This window comes from Loxodonta africana, chromosome 2, assembly GCF_030014295.1.
Source record: "Loxodonta africana isolate mLoxAfr1 chromosome 2, mLoxAfr1.hap2, whole genome shotgun sequence".
Lineage (NCBI taxonomy): Eukaryota > Metazoa > Chordata > Mammalia > Proboscidea > Elephantidae > Loxodonta > Loxodonta africana.
In genome coordinates, this window is record NC_087343.1 from 151,283,261 (window position 1) to 151,300,274 (window position 17,014).

The 17,014-nt window shown below is 44.0% G+C and overlaps 1 long non-coding RNA gene across 3 annotated transcripts in view; it reads left to right on the top strand.

Moving 5' to 3' along the window:
• LOC111750993 (uncharacterized) overlaps window positions 1-17,014 on the top strand; it is a 109,306-nt gene that overhangs the window by 69,027 nt on the left and 23,265 nt on the right. The window lies entirely within an intron of this gene.

Sequence of the window (17,014 nt, forward strand, 5' to 3'; positions counted from 1 at the left end):
CTATGGGATAATGGAATGTGATCATCAACTTTTATTAAAATTAGCCAGGCATTCAGGGTTTTCATGGCCCAGGCACAAATAACCCACCCACCAATTTCTTCAAATTGCATTGCTTAGCCAGTCACACTCCCACTATCAAATATAGTATTAGCACTTTAACTCAAACTACCACGCTATAACTGCACTGCATCATCGTACTTATAACTTAGGCCCTAAGTGTTTAAACTACTGTAGGAGTCAATCTGGGGACCAAACCAAGGAAGTCTTATTATGAGGGGGCAATTTGCTTAGAGGGTGGGATGCAAGGTATGTATGAAATAGATCCAGAGGTTGGGGAACCACTGGTCTCCTGGGAGAGTCAGACGTGCACGCAGTTAGTTCAGTGTAGTAAGAGCATGTGAAAAGGCACAAAGAGCCGTGGTGTATGGGAGAGGGGTGAGTTTAGTATGAGTGGGGAGAGAGAAAGTGCATCTGGTGCCAGTGTGTGAAAAGAGGACCAGAAAGGGGGATTGCAGCCTGTTTGTGAAGTGCCAGCCCAGGAGAAGGTTCTCAGGAAGCAGAGCTGAGAGGAGTGCTGCTGACAGAGGGACTAGGGAATGAAGGCTTTCCCCTGTTGCTGACACTTGAGATGGGTCTCTTGCCTAACCCCTCTGCTTTAAGGCTCTTTCTCCTTCCCTGCCCCACATTTCCTGTGCAAGTTAGGCCCAGAACATCCTCCCAAGCCTGCTGCTCTAATTACTTCACTCCATTTTAATTCTGCTGAGTTAGGAGCCTGTGAACTCAAGAGGAAATTCATGCAAATACTTGACAAATTGAATGTGCTGGCATTTTAGAAGCAGGTCTGACCCTGTCTGCCCCTTTCATCCTCCCTTCCTCTAGCACTGCCTCTGACCAGGCTCAGATGGAAGAATTGATGGTAGAATGTGCTATGGGATAGGTGGTGGTGTTGATGGTGTAAGACGTTGGGTTTGATTGAGTCATTAAAACCATTACTTATTTGGAGGGGAAGTAAAAGGGATGGTGGGGGGAACTTTCTGATGGGGAGTTTTTTGGAGCCCTCTCTGGAACTGGTGTAGTTCACCTCTGTAGCTCTAAAATGTCGTGAGCATATGTGAGTCGTAATAATATTTCCTCTTCCCTAGAGATACTTACCAATTAGAAGAATTATCATATTCCAAACTGTTTGTTCATGGAGAGGGGATTGCAGTTTGTAAATCAGCAGTTGTCAATTTTTTTGGTCTCTGGATTCCCTTAAACTCTTTAAAAATTATTAAACACCTCTAAAAGCTTTTGGTTTTGTTGATATTTACTGTGTTAAAAATTAAAACTGAATAAAAAAATGGAAAATAATAGTGAGGATATGGAGAAATTGGAACGCTTGTACATTGTTGCTGTGAATGTAAAATGGTTCAGCTGCTGTGGAAAAGTTTGGCACATCTTCAAAAATTAAACATAAAATCACCATACACCCAATGATTCATTCCATTCCTAGGTATACACGTCAAAGAATTACAAATACATGTACATGCATGTTCATAGCAGCACTATTCACAATAGCCAAAAGGTAGAAACAGCCCAATGTTCATCGGTGGATACATGGATAAAAATATTGTGATATATAGATACATAAATATTATTCAGTCATAAAGAATAATGAAGTACTGATACATGTTACAACTTACATGAACCATGAAAGTGTTATGCTAAGTGAAAGAAGCAGATACAAAAGATCACATATTGGATGGTTGCCATTTGAAATATCCAGAATAGGTAAATCCATAGAGACAGAATGCAGATTGAGGTTGTCAGGGGCTCATGGGGAAGGGGTAGAATAGTGAGCAACTGCTTAATGAGTATGGGGTTTCCTTTTGGGGTGATGAGAATATTTTGGAACTAGACAGAAGTGGTGGTTTCACAAAATTGTGAATGAACTAAAGGCCACTGAATTGTTTCACTTTAAAATGAATAATTTTATATTATGTGAATTTCATCTCAATTAAAACCGATACATTAGAAGAATATTAGTCCATTTTAAAATAGAAATAATAAACATTATTTAAAAAAACCTGTTGCCGTTGAGTCGATTCCGACTCGTGTTTATTATATGTTAGCATAAATAACTTATTACGGTGAAAAATAACTATTTTCCAAAACAAAAAAGATTAGGGAGAGGAATGGCATGTTTTGCTTTTTTTTTTTTTTTTTTAACAAATCTTGTTAGTATCTGGCTTAAAAGAAGACACCTGGATTCTCATATCTGCTTCTGCCTTCAATAAGTCTCAGTACATTGTTTTGGTTGAAGTACATGAAGAAAATATGGCCTCACACAGTTTGAAAAGGGAAGAGTAATTTAGTTTTCAGATAGTTGTGGATACTTTTCTTTGATACTTCACCAAAACTCAACATGGCGGCATTTTCTTAAAAGTTGCAAAAAAAAAAAAAAAAAAAAAGGTAGTTGCAGTGTGGAATCTGAAGCCATAGCAATCAAATTCTACTCTATTACATTAAAATCCGTTGGTTTATCTTACACTTTGAATGGATTTTGTAACATCATGCCTCTGTCATTTGGAAAATATTGGTCCACTGAGTTATACAGAAGGAGCCCTTGTGGAGCAGTGGTTAAAGCATTCGGCTACTAAGCTAAAGATCGTTGGTTCAAGGGTGAAAGATGTGGCAGCCTTGGAAACCGTATGGGGCAGTTCTGCTCTGTCTGTAGGGTCACTATGAGTTGAAATCGACTCCATGGTAGTGGGTTTGGTTGTTTGGGGTTTTTGGTGAGTTATATAGATCTTCCAAATGTTGATAGATTTCATTATACAGTATTGAAAAATCACGTTCATTATGGGTCACCATCAGTCTCATCAGGGAAGTCTTTAAGTATTGGGAAGCTGTCAAGTTCATGGTGGCAGATACAAGTATTCCAGAATTGTGATTTTCTTTTGAAAGCTTGAATTTTATCATTGGCAGTAAATACTGTCAGTTGCTTTCTTTGAAGTGACAGGCTTGCTTTGTTCATTTTTGGGAAACTGTCTGCCAAATACCCACGTCTGAATAAATCTTAGTTTGTGTCTTAGTCGTTCTTTCAAGTAAAAATGGTGTTCCATGAAAAAAGAGGCTAGTTCAGCTTGAAACTCAAACAGTTACACAAGTGCTTTTCCTGGGGACAGTTGTATTTTGGGATACAACAGAAACGCTTTATGTGTACTTCCTATTTTGTCAGACAGAATATTAAAAGACATACTCAAGGGTTGAGAAATAATAAAAATTAATAGTTTGTACTTTTATCAAGGACATTCCTAAGTGAAAGTGAATTTTTTTTTACTGTGAGTACATGGCAGTGAAGACACAATGACTAGTCCAGTGTAGTGCCACTGCCTTGATTTGTGCCAAGTTGCTAGCTGTTTTACCCACTATTGCTTCTGCACCATCAACGCAAACTTCAACACAATGAAAAAAGCAAATAATGTTAGTAGTATCATGAAAACAGTTTTGAACTTACAGACCTTAGGGAGAGTTTTGGGGACCTCCAGAAGCCCAGGGACCACACTTTGAGAACTGCTGCCCTAAGTGACGTATGAGTCCCTCAGGGCTTGGCTGTAGGCCCTTTTTTCTTCTTACTCTCTACTGTCTCCTTGGGTGAACTTGTCTACTGCTTTCATACCTTAGTTTCCCCCTGAGCAAAATGACCCACACATTTTTTTATCTCTAGTCCTGGCTTCTCCTGGAGCTCTAGACCCATGTATCCAGTAACAACTCAACACTGCCACTTGGATATACCTCAGAGGCACTTAAGATCAACATGTCTAAGACTTCACTTGTGATCTCCTCCCTTGTTGCCTTCCATCCAGTTACACAAGCCAGAATCCTTGTCATCACCATGTCCCCCCACCCACTTATTCAGTCACCAAATTCTATTAATTTTGCCTCGTAAATTATCTCTTTAAGCCATTACTTTTCATCTCCATCACCACCACCACTGAAGTCAAAGTTACTGTTACCTCTTGCTGAAATTACCACAAAATGGCACCTAGGGCAATTAGTGTTAAATTGCTGAATGATCTCTCACAGCTGGCAGTAGAAACTGTGATGGCCAATAGAAACTGCTCATTCACGTGTGGTGCCCAGGGGGTGCACCCTACCTGTCATACCTTAGTTGTGCCCCTGCTTCACAGTCCCCCTTTAATCCATTCTCACTGTAGCCAGAGTGATCTTTTCAAAACACAAGTCTAATCACACCAAAACCCTGCTTAAAACCTTTCAATGACCTCCTGTTGCTGTCAGGATGAAGACCAGAATCTTCAGCATGGTCTGACGCCCCAATCTGAGTCAGTTTCTTTGTCATAGGTTCTCATAGAATCATGTTCCCTTCCTTCATAAACACTTATCATGGTTTGTACTTACATATTTATTAGTGGGATTGTTTGATTAATATCTTTCCCTGACAAGATTATAAATTTCATGAGAGCAGAGACAGCCACATAGTAGACGTTTTATAAATATTTGCTGAGTCAATGATTGAATGAGACCTAGGACAATCCCTCTAAGCAGGGATTAAAAAAAACCAAACCAGCTGCTGAATTGATTCTAACTCATGGTAACCCCATGTGTATCAGAGTAGAACTGTGCTCCATAGGTTTTTCGGTGGCTGATTTTTCATAAGTAGATTGTCAGTCCTTTCTTTTAAGGTGCCTCTGGGTAGACTTGAACCTCCAACCTTTCAAGGCACAGCTGAGCACGTTAACCATTTATACCATCCAAGGACTCCAAGCATGGATTAACCACTGAAAAATAAGTCTTCTGCTCCTGGGCTCTCCAGTTGGGGGAAGACCTTTTTTTTCCTTTTGTCTCACAGCTTTTCAAAGAAAAATGCTGCCTTTTGTTAGGTGTTCCATCAAAGTGTCCTCCTAAGCATGAGAGCAAATTTATCTTCTATTTGACATAGGAGCCCTCTTTGCTCCCCATCTCTCTTGCTGCCAGCAGCTCTTGGACAGGGTTAGCTAGCAGTACTAGTCGTTAAGGATTATAAGGGAAGATACACAATCTTTCTTGCCTATGAGGTGCTTGGTTAGGAGGCCTGTTTCAGCAAGAGAGAATAAAATAGATCAGGTGGAAGTGCCAAGAGGGAAATAAAAAGAGAATCGTGATATTGTCCTCAGGGAACCCTTAGCCTGCTGGAGAAGGCAGAGTGCCTTCTCAAGGGTTTTTCAGCTGAGGTCAATATAACACTGGAAATAGCCTTTCTTAGAGGATAGAATGGAAGAGAAACCAACATTTATTAAGCACCTACTGTGTGGCAGACATTTTGACTTTTGTTCTACCATTTAGTTTTTGTTTTTGTTCTAAATCATTTAGCCTTTACAGCAACCCTATGAGGTAGGAATTATTATCCATTTGTATAGGCAAAAAAACAACTGAGGCTTAAAGAGGCTACATAACTAAAGTAACGCAGTATATTAGACCTGTTTATTCTTCCTGCCCACGCCACATCCCCCTCTAAGGGACTCTGTACTGGCCAAAATTTTGCTGCAGTCTATATTACATATTCCATCATATATCCTCCCAATTTCTTTTTTTATATGTATATAAAACTTTGTTTTTTTGTAGTTGTTGAGAATATACACGGCAAAACACCAATTCAACAGTTTCTACATGTACCATTTAGTAACATTGATTGTATTCTTCGAATTGTGTAACCATTCTCACCTTCTTTTTCTGAGTTGTTCATCCCTATTGACATAAATTCACTGCCCCCAAGGTTCCTGTCTAATATTTCAAGTTGCTGTTGTCAGTGTAATTCCATATAGACAGTTCTTAAAAGCATAATATTCAAGGTAGAAGTTTTTTTACTGGTTAAGCTAGATTATTTGATTTTAAGAAGACTTCAGGGGATATTTTGGTTTAAGTTTTAAAGATTACATCTCAGGACAGTAGCTTCAGGGGTTCATCCATCCTTCATGGCTGCAGGAAGTCTGGAGTCCATGAGAGTCTGAAATTCTGTTCTGTATTTTCCCCCTTTTGATCAGCATTCTTTTATGGAATCTTTGATCAAATTGTTCAGTAATGGTAACCAGGCAGCATCCAGTTCTTCTGGTCTCATGACATAGGAGGCAATTGTTCACACATTCCATATTTTCCTCATGTTCATGACTCTCCTTCTTCCTCTGTTTTAGGTGAACAGAGACCAGTTGTGCCTTAGATGGCCGTTTGCAAGCTTTTAAGACACCAGGCACTATTCATTGAACTAGGAGGTAGAACAGAGGCACTAAACATCTTATTAGGCCACTTAACAGGGATGTCCCGTGAAACCATCCAAGACCCTAAACCTCCAAACCAAGAAACCAAATCCCATAAAGTTTTTGGTTACACATAGACAGCCTCAGCTACTCTACATCTATCATACAGCTTTTGTCAGTTCAACTTTTTACAGGTGTACAACTTACTGACAGCAGTTAAAATAATCAGCTGTGCAACCCTACCCTTAATCAATGCGGTATTTCCATCACCCACCCTTGTCCTTCCCTGCTGCCTCTGGTAACCACTAATAAACTTTTTTCTCTATACGTTTACCTTTTCATGTCTTTTTATATAAGTTAGCCCATTGCCATCAAGTCGATTCCAACTCATAGTGATCCTATAGGATAGAGTAGAACTGTCCTATAGGGTTTCCAAGGAGCGGCTGATGGACTCAAACTGCTGACCTTTCGGTTAGCAGCCTGAGCTATTAAACATAAGTGAGGTCATACAATATTTGTCCTTCCGTGATTGACTTATTTCACTCAGTGTTTTTTCAAGATCCATCCATATTGTAGCATGTATCAAGACTTCATGTCTCCTACTGGTTGAGTAATATTCCATTGTATGTATGTACCACATTATCCATTCATCTGTTGATGGGCATTTAGGTTATTTCCACCTTTTGGCTATTGTGAATAGTGCTTCAGTGAACATTGGTGCACAAGTCTCTGATTGAGTCTGCTTTCAAGTCTTTTGGGTATATACCTAGGAGTGGAATTGCTGGGTCATATGGTAGTTCTATTTTTAGTTTTTTGAGGAACCACCACATTGTTTTCCATAACAGTTGTACCATTTTTCATTCCTACCAGCAATGAGTAGGGTTCCAATTTCCCTACATCCTCACCAACATTTGTTATTTTCTGCTTATTTTATCTTAGCCATCCTAGTGGGAATAAAATGATATCTCCTTGTGGTTTTGATTTGTATCTCTCTGATGACTAATGATGCTTAGCATCTTTTCATGTGTTTGGTGGCTGTTTGAATGTCGTCTTTGGTGAAATGTCTATTCAAGTCCTTTGCCCGTTTTATGATTGGGTTGTCTTTTTGTTGTTAAGTTGTCAAAGTTTTATATACTTTTTGGTTATTAGACTGTTGTTGGATTATGGATTTTAAAGATATTGTAGTCAATAGCTTGTCTTTTTACTTTTTTGGTAAAGTCTTTTGATGAACAAAAGTTTTTAATTTTTATGAGGTCCAATTTATTCATTTTGTGTTTTGCTATTTGTGCTTTTGCCATTAGATAATCCATTGTTGAAAGCTAGGCCTGACAATGTTGCCCTGCTTTTTCTTCTAAGACTTTTATGGTTTTAATTTGCACATTTAGGTCTTTAATCCACTTTAGATTTGTTTTTGTGTATGGTGTGAAGCATGGATCCTCCCAATTTCTTGAACTACCATTTACCCACTCCATCTTCCTCTCACCTAGGTGATTGGACCAGGGGAGGTTCTTACCCAAGGACGTTTAATCTGTAGGCTGGTTAGTTACCTCTGACTGATGGCCTGGTACAAAAAGAGGAACTGGGTCAAGGAGATTCTCTGTCTTAGAAACCTCAGGCAAAGTGTTCCCCAGGAGGAACCAGAGCCTGAAAGAAAAGCAGCCATGCCCAGTGTGAGTGAATCAATGAAGGGTGGGAAGATCATGAGAAGGAAGAGCCATGACCTCCAGCCACTGAGGAGTATTGACTCTAGACTCCTCCCCAGCTTCATTGCTTACTTCTGGAGTTTCCTGAGAGGCCCCATGTTGCTTTTCATGCATTTTGACCACTAACCTTCTATGCTTGAGCTAAGTTGAGGGGGTCTCTTTTTTCATGAGTGCCAGCCCCAAATGGTTACAGAGTGACAGAGACAGATTTCAAACCCAAGCCCATCTGTATGCATAGCCCTCCTCTTCTCATTATTCCATGCTGTGGAGGGTAAGCCCTGAGTAGTGTTGAGGGCCCAGCACCCTGGGAATGAATGCAATAAGATCTGGAGAGAGGTACCAGTTTAAAGAAGGATGTGATAGGAACCCTGTCCTGCTGGGTAATGTGAGATGGACAAAAGACTTTGACTAATAGTGCCTGGCCTTGCTTTGGGAAACTTCCTGAGAAGTACAAACCATGCTGGGTAGAAACTGCTGGCCACGGTCCACTGTGTATGACATCATGGGTACAGTCCCACATGGTTCTAGACCCTGGGCACCTTGGCGTGGGGAACTACAAAGAGCCCAGGCTTTGGAATGGGGTCAACTTCAAATCCTCTAGTGGAGCCCTAGTACTACAGTGGTTAAGCACTTGGCTGCTAACTTAAAGGTCAGTGTTTTGAATCTACCAGCTACTGCGCAGGAGAAAGATGGTAACAATTGAAGTCTGTAAAGATTACAGCCTTGGAAACCCTGTGGGGGCAGTTCTTCTCTGTCCTGTAGGGTTACTATGAGTTGGAATCGACTGGATGGCAGTGAGTTTCAAATCCTCTTCCTGCCTGCCTGTCTTTGGGAAACACAAGACTGCTTTCCCTGTGTGTTCCTCAGTGTCCTCATCAGTAAAAAAAAAAAAAAAAAGGGGGGGGGGATAATTTCTACTTCACTGTAGGGCTAAAGAATTTAACTTTACCAAAAGAATTTGCTTTTTGTCCTTGGTTCTTGAGAGATAACCTCTAAATCCTTGGAATTTTCCCAGTGATTGAAGTGTCTTTGATGAGGCTTCCAGACCACACCTACCTAAAAGGCTATGCTATAATAGATTATCTCTTGGAGGGGGCTGACCAGGCCAGAAGGACCCACTATGTAATATCAGTTGACCTCAGGGGATGAGGGCTCTACATTGAGTTACATAATGAGGCCCCAATAAAGGCTCTGGAGACAGGAGTTCCATGGGCTTCCTGGTTGGTGGAAGACATCAGTACACATGGGAAGGTAGCAAGTCCCATTTTGGAACATAGAAGCTCCATGTTGGGGACCTTACCCTATGTGTCTCTTCATTTGTGTTCATTTTACTATAATAAAACTATAATCCTAAGCATAATGCTTTCCTGAGTTCTGTAAGTCATTCTAACTAATCATTGAACCCAAGGTCATAGTGGGAGTCAGCAGGTCAGAAATGAGGGGGGCCTGGGAACCCCCACACTTAGGGTTGGCATACTGAGGGGGTAGTGGGAAACCTCCACATTTGTCTCCCACAGATCAGGAGTGAGGATGTGTTGGGTACCCCCAAGCTTATGATTGGCATCTCAGATCTTGAACAGACTTGGCAGTGTGGAGGGCTCTGCACTTTTAATTTGTGAGATCTGACCTAGCTCTGGGTGGCTAGGGTCAGAGGAAGAAGTACTGGATTATGTAGTTAGTGTTAGATTTGAACAGAAGTGTAATAGGTTGTATTGATTGAACTGATCACTTCAACTAAAAATAAGGATTACTTGTGATAATTCTGCAAAATCCTACATTGGGCCTCCCATGTAGTGAGCACTTTATAAATGCTGGCTTCGTTGTTCATTTTCTGTAACAGAATCCATGGTCCAATCAGTCCTAGTGCTGCCCTTAACCCAAGCACTCCTCTAACCGCTCCTCCAAGACCCTGAGGCATAGAGTCCACCACAGTCCACTGCCCCAGAGAGCTGGAGGCCCACTGGGGCAGTAAAGTCAAGTCCCCAGACCTGGGAGATCAGTACGCTCCTGTAAGCTGAGCAATTTTCAGAGCAAGAGGGCAGGACTGGGGGCCACTAAGACAGAGTTGAGCCGGGCCTAAGACTTGACCAGACCCAGGCCCAGCCCCAGGATGCCAGGCCACCGGGCAATGTCCAGGGCTCTCGCTGTTGAAGCTCTGTCCCCTGGAGAGAGGAGCACCAGGCTCCACAACTGAGTAGATGGTTGAGCTATAAAACCCAGTGCTGTCGAGCCGATTCTGACTCATAGCGACCCTATAGGATAGAGTAGAACTGCCCCATAGAGAGTTTCCAAGGAGCGTCTGGTGGATTTGAACTGCTGACCCTTTGGTTAGCAACCATAGCACTTAACACCTACGCCACCAGGGTTTCCACGGTTGTGCTGTATCTCTGGGAAATTTCAGAGAGCCTTGTCTGGGAGGGGCCCTTTCTCCAGCCATCAGTTTTCCGATCACGCTTGCTCAATTGTGTGTGGTGTAGAGCTGGCCTGGTGCCCCTACCCCCTCCCCTGCAGTAACCTGAAGCTGGTGCCTGTGTTAATGTGATAATGCCGTGATAATGGCCAGGAGATGACTTCAGCTAACTGATTAGGCCCTCTGGAGTGGCATCCGAGGCATGGGCTTAATTCTCCCTAGTGAAGAGGCAGCCAGCACCCAAGGCTGGAGCACAAGGTGCTGGCTGGGATATTGCATCTGGAAAAGCACTGAGGGGGAAAATTGGAAGTATTAGAACTTCCCAGGTTGCTATTCCACAGGGGCCAAACATCGTTAGCAGCAGCACTAATTATGAACCAGGAGAGTCAGGCCTGGCTGCGTAGCCTGCCAAGGCAGTCCTTGAGAGTGGCCTTGGGAGCCAGCAGGGCAGAGGGAGAGCTGCAGAGAGGCCTGGGCTCCAGAGGCAGGAGACACCGAGAAAGGAGAGACCACATCACAGAGTCATTCAGACCTATGGGTGCAGGGAACTGGGTAAGGTTTTGTTGTGGGGTGCCCTTATCTCCTTCAGAATGCTTGGACCAGTACTAGGAAGGATGGGAGTTAAACTGCAGGAATGATTTCTACCTGCCAGGAATTCAGAGTTGTCTGTACTCTGTCTTCACTTCCTGTCTTCTCATTCTCTCTTGTCTGTATTGCTCCACTGAAAATTTTCTTATCGAGGTCACTGATGGCTTCCATGTTGCCAATTTCAGTGGAGTAATTTTTTAGTCATTATCTTACTCAACCTAGCAGCAACATCTAATACAGATGGTCACTCACTGCTTCTTAAAACACTGTTTTCATTTGGCCTCCTGCACACTCCTCTCTCAATTCTCCACCTGCCCCCATAGTCTCCTTTGCTGGTTGCTTCTCATCTTCCCCGTCTCTACCTGTTGGAATGCCCCAAGACTGTTGTCACACCTTTCTTCTCTGCCCACTCTCACTCCCTAAGTAATCTCATCCACAAATGGATATCTTTAGCCCCTACATCTCCAGTCTGCTCTAGACTCATATGCAGCTGCCCACTTGACATTTCCATATGACTGTCTCTCAGAGTCCTCTTAAACTCAGTGGTCCCCCGGTCTTTCCCACTGCAATAAATGCAACTCCGTTCTACCAGGCCCTAAGCCTTGGAGTCATTCCTAGCTCTTCTCCTTCTTCCACATCCCCTTATCCAATCCCTCAGAAAACGTTCTCAGCTCTACCCTTCAAGTTATCACCAGAATCTGACCACTTATTTCCAGTTACACTGTGACTACCCTTGTCAGAGCCACCATCAGATCTTGTGTGGGCAGTTGCAATAGCCTCTGGGTTAGTTACAGTACAGATTATCAGAGTCCCTAAAATACAGTGCTGTACTTTAAACAAGATAGAAGATTGCTTTTTTCTGAAGTGTGAGATTGTGCTTAAGTCTTCCAGGGTTGATCCAGTCATGCTGGTTTGCCACTTTGTCTTTTTCAACATCTAACTTCCATCTTGTAGACTAATATGGTTGCTCCAGCTGGCACATCGTGCACATGAGATTCTAGCCAGTGGAAAGGGGAGAAGGAAGAAGTGGAGGGCAGGCCCATTGCTCTAAGAAACTGACCTAAAAATTGCATATATGGCTTCTGCTCAAATTCTGTTGGCCAACATTTTGTCATATACCATACTTAGATGAAAGGAAGGTTGGGAAATGTAGCATGTACCCAGCTAAAACATGAGAGGAAAGAATAAATTTGAGGGAACAGTTAATCTCTGTCACAGCCTCCTAAGTGGTTACCCTGATTCTGCTCTGCCCCCTCCAGGCGGTTCTCAACATGGCATTCAGAGTGAAAAAACCTGTTGTCATTGTCGTTGACTAGATTTCAACTCATAGAGACCCTATAGGACAGAGTAGAACTGCCCCATAGAGTTTCCAGGGAGCACCTGGTGGATTCGAACTGCTGACCTTTTGGTCAGCAGCTGTATCACTTAACCATTATGCCACCAGGGTTTCTGTTAAATCGGAACGTGTCACTCCTCTGTGCAGAACCTCCCATTGGCTTCTTGTTTCACTCTGAATGAAATCTAAAATCCTTACTGTGGTCCTCAAGGCCCTGTATAATTTGAGCACTGATTTCTCTCTGACCTCATCTCCTACTCTGCTCCCTCTTTCGCAGCCCGCTCCAGGCTTCAACTCATTCTTCCACCGAGTGATGTTCATTCATCTTTGAAAAAGTATCCTTCCATCCCCCACCCCCCAATAGTAGCTAGTGACAGTAGACTAGGAACTCTAGACCAGGGTTCACTTCCAAAAATATTCAGAGAGGCTTTTCTTGACTTCCGTTCCCACCATTTCTAGCTCCTACTTTGTTTTACTCCAAGGCATATCATAAGAAGTTAAGATCTAGGCTCCATATATAGGACACGCACACACACAAAAAACCCAAACCTACTGCTGTTGAGTTGATTCCAACTTATAGCGACCCTATAAGGACAGAGTAGAACTGCCCCATAGGGTTTCCAAGGAGTGGCTGGTGGATTTGAGCTGCCGACCTGTTGGTTAGCAGCTAACCTCTTAACCGCTGCGCCACCAGGGCTCCACATATAGGAGGTGCACTATATATGCTTGTTGAATGAATGAGCACAGGAAGGTGGCAGTACATGGACACAAAGGTGACTGGATGGGGCTTCTTCCCTAGTCATTTCAGGTAGGACCCCCTTCTTGATCTCTGTTGTGGTTCTAGTTTGAAAGCAGAGACTCCTTTGTTTCTGGCTTCTGGGAGCTTATCAAATACTTGTTAAACATTCAGTGTATCTGTATGGAAGATAAAAAAGGAGCATAAGCTGTAGACCAGCCCTGGCCCTCAGGAAACATGGGTTGGTTAGGAGCCTAGATTTCATCTTTTTTTTTCTCCGGGTGTGATCATTCACATGTGGTTATCAGGAAAAGGGTAGCTTCCTTCTTTCTTTAGGAGCCCCTGGGTAATGCAAACAGTTAATGTGCTTAGCTGCTAACCTCAAGGTTGGCAGTCTGAGTTCACCTAGAGGCACATTGGAAGAAAAGCCTGGTGATCTGTGTCCAGAGCACATTCTACTTTGACACACATGGGGTCGCCATGAGTTGGGATCTCCTGGGTGGCAACTGGTTTTCTCCTTCTTTATGACAGCACCATGAACTGGGGTGGCCCTGGGGGAGGAGGTAGAATTAAAAAAAAGGGGGGTAAAGGGGGAGAAGAGGAAGCTATGAAGAGAGGCTGTCCCATGATAGGTTATAGTTCTAGGTTATGGTGGGCTTGTTCTTCTTATCCATATGCAGTAGGGCCTCAATCACAGATCCTGTGCTTAAGAAGCAGTTAAAACCAGTTTTCATTCAGTGGATGAGGAGAAAAAGCAAAAGAGGGTTGGGGTGGGCAGAGGGCTGGAGACATGGAGGGGAGAGTGTCAGGGGCCTCCAGCTGGGGAGAAGTTAGCTTTGAAAAGCTTGGACGGAGCAGGAGATAAATTATCTGAAAGGATTGTTCTATTATCCTTTCTTGCTCTGGGCAAAATGCAAAAGGTCACAGTTATTTTCCCCAGACTCCTCTTTGCTGGGCCACTTAGACACTGCTTTGACATTTACCGCTGAAGAAGATCAGAAGCCCCCTCTGAGGCCTGGCTCTGGATTTCCCTGTTGAGAAGGTTCCAGTTTCTTTTTCCTCTGGATGAGGAGGCTTGTTGCATCCCCTCCTAGTTCCTCTCCCTGCCTTCCTGTTCCACTGGAGGGATAGGGCCAAGAGTTGTGATTCTCAAACTTCAGCAAGTGTCAGAACTACCTGGAGGGCTTGCTAAAACAAGATTGGCTGTCCCACCTCCAGAATTTCTGATTCATTAGGTCTGGGGTGGGGCCTGAGAATTTTTGTTTTTAACAGGTTCCCAGCTGATAGGCTGATGCTAATCCCAACCACTCTTTGAGAGCCACTGGTTTAGAGCAACCAATTTGAATCTAAAGGTGTCCCATATCTGATCTTCAATCCTTTTTTCCCACTCCCCAGTCAAGGAGAAGTGGACTTGAGTTACAGCAAGATTATTTTAAATTAGATATCAAGGACTTCTTGACTGTCAGTGTTGTTCAAATGGCCAAGGCAAGCCCAGAAATTTCCCTTCCTATAAATCTTTGCATGTCTCCTCCACTCCTGTACGTCTGGATGAGTGAAGATCTGTTCTCCCCCATTATGCTCCCCCCACCCCTGAGCAGGGAATCCCTGGACCTGAGAATTACAGAAACTGTTGGAGGTGGAGGATGGGAGAACAGTAAATGCAGAATAAGCAGAGGGAACCCCATCCCCTCCTACGCTTCTGTTTCTTTGAGATTAAAATATTTGTTCCTTCCTGTGCTCTACTCAGGCCTATGTCTGGGAAACCATTTATGCTTAATGTCCCCAACCCATTAGCAGCCCGGCATGGGGCCCTGCTAATCAGGCTCCTTAATGGCATCACTGTGAAAAGTGAGGTTGTGAGTGTCTATACTAGCCTCCCAGCCTTGGCTGGAGAGGAAGCGTCTAGACAAGGATCAGGGCCCAGCTAGGCTCAGAGGTGACCCGAGAATGATGCATGCCAGCATAGTTGATCTAATGATGACCTGTCCGCCCACCTCCATTTTGATATGAGTACCAGAATTTTTTTTTTTTTTTTTTTACCAGAAATAGACCCCCTGGTCACCTTGGCTGAAGCAGCAAGATCCCCCTGCCCTATATCTACTTGAGCCTTCTCTCCTCTCAAATTAGGGGACACTGACCTCCTTAGGAAGCGTATTCCTGTACCAGTGGCCCTCATCTGGCATTTATTGAACACCTCTGTGTGTGAAAGGGAGCCCTGGAAGCACAATGATTAAGCTCTCAGGTGCTATCAGAATGTTGGCAATTCGAATCCACCCAGCTGTTCCACAGGCAACCTGCTTCCGTAAAGATTGCAGCCTAGAAAACCCTATGGGACAGTTTTACTCTGTCACATGAGGTTGCTGTGAGTTGGGGTTGGTTCAGTGGCACTTAACAACAACAACATGTGTGAAAGACTCTCTCACGTCACCTAGATCCCCCTTCAAAATCCAAAAGTTATGATTTAATTATGTCTCTAAATAGGTGTGAGGAACTTTAGCTTACAATCTAGGGGATCCCTAGGACCCTCCAGCTTTAAGATTCTGAATCAGCTGCCCCTTCTGCAGCTACTCCTGTAGAGTTTGGGTTTTGTGGCTTTGATCTGCAGAGGGAACAGAGGTGCAAGGGTAGGTGCCCTCATTTAAGGTTAACCAGGTAATACTCTCAGACAGGAGGCCATCCCTTGAATTCAATCTTGAAATATTTGTCTCTTGTTCCTCTTGACATCTCATGTTGTGTTTGGTACCACTAGACAACTCAAACCACTGGCAGCTCCACAAGATCCTGGGAGGGAAAGATACCCCTCCTCCTACTTCCAACAAAACACTTCAGAAAGGAGATGAGTTTCTGCTACTAAAAGAAGGGTTGAAGGGAGCTAGCATGTGCCAGTGACTGGTTCCTGCTCACCTTTCCCTCCAGGTCCTGAGAGAGGTTGAGGACCCAACCAACTTTGACAGCCAACAGCCATCAGAATCATAGGGCTGGATGATGTTGACTTTTCTGCTTCCAGGCAAGAGAGCTTATCTGGCACCTGCATTCCCGGTCACCAAGAAGCCAGCTGGTTGGCCAAGAGCTCAGGAACTCCCTCTATCCTGCTTTTTCCATCCTGGCTCCTCAGCTTCAGGGTTGAGCCACGGGGAACCCTCTCCAATCTGCTGGAACAGAATATTACAAGCTGTTCCTGTGGTGGTCTGAGCTGCCAGCTCCCCAGCCTGCTGCTGCTGGAAGAAGGCTATGGTGTTAGTAATCAGTCCACAGCCTCCCTCCACATGCCATTCCCTTCATGGAAGGAGCGGTGCCCATCTGGAAAGAATCACCAGGAATTTGGAGAGAGATGGGGTGAGAGCTGGAGGAAGGAAGAAGTGCTCCAGTTGCCAGTTGGGCAAAGCTGTGCTTCAGCCAGGCCGCATTCGCCCCACCCCCCTCGTTTCCCTCTGCCCAGCCTTCCCACGTGGCCAGTTCAGACCCATCTGCCCAGGTCTCTTCCTCTCTCTTGCTCCTGGACCCCGTAGAAATGGCAGCTTTTCCTTTTCTGTCCTTCTGTCCTCCAGACCCCACATGGCCCACCTCCGAGATGTGTAAACCTCCCAGCTGGCTTGGGGGCAGGCAGTGTGAGCACTGTAGACAAGAACTGTAGATTCGAGCTAATATCTGAATCAGGAGTCAAGGATAGATGGGCATCCTTAGCAACTGAAATGTCACCTGCTTCCTGACCCCCTTCCCTACTAGGACATGATCTCTCTGGAGGCATGTTTTGGAGGTGGAAGACCTGTCCTTGACACAGACTTCTCCCTTCCTACCTGGATAGCTTTGGGCAAGTCCACTTACCCTCTGAGCTTCTGCTTCCTTATCTATAAGATGTGGGTATTAAGTGGGATAATCTGAGAAGGAATGGGTAAACTGGGACCTGAAATGCAGATCTTATTCTTCTCATGCCCCACACCTTTGGGTCCTCCTGTGTGCTGGTCACCCTGAAACCTCCAGGAAGGGCAGGGCAAGCCCATGCCTGTA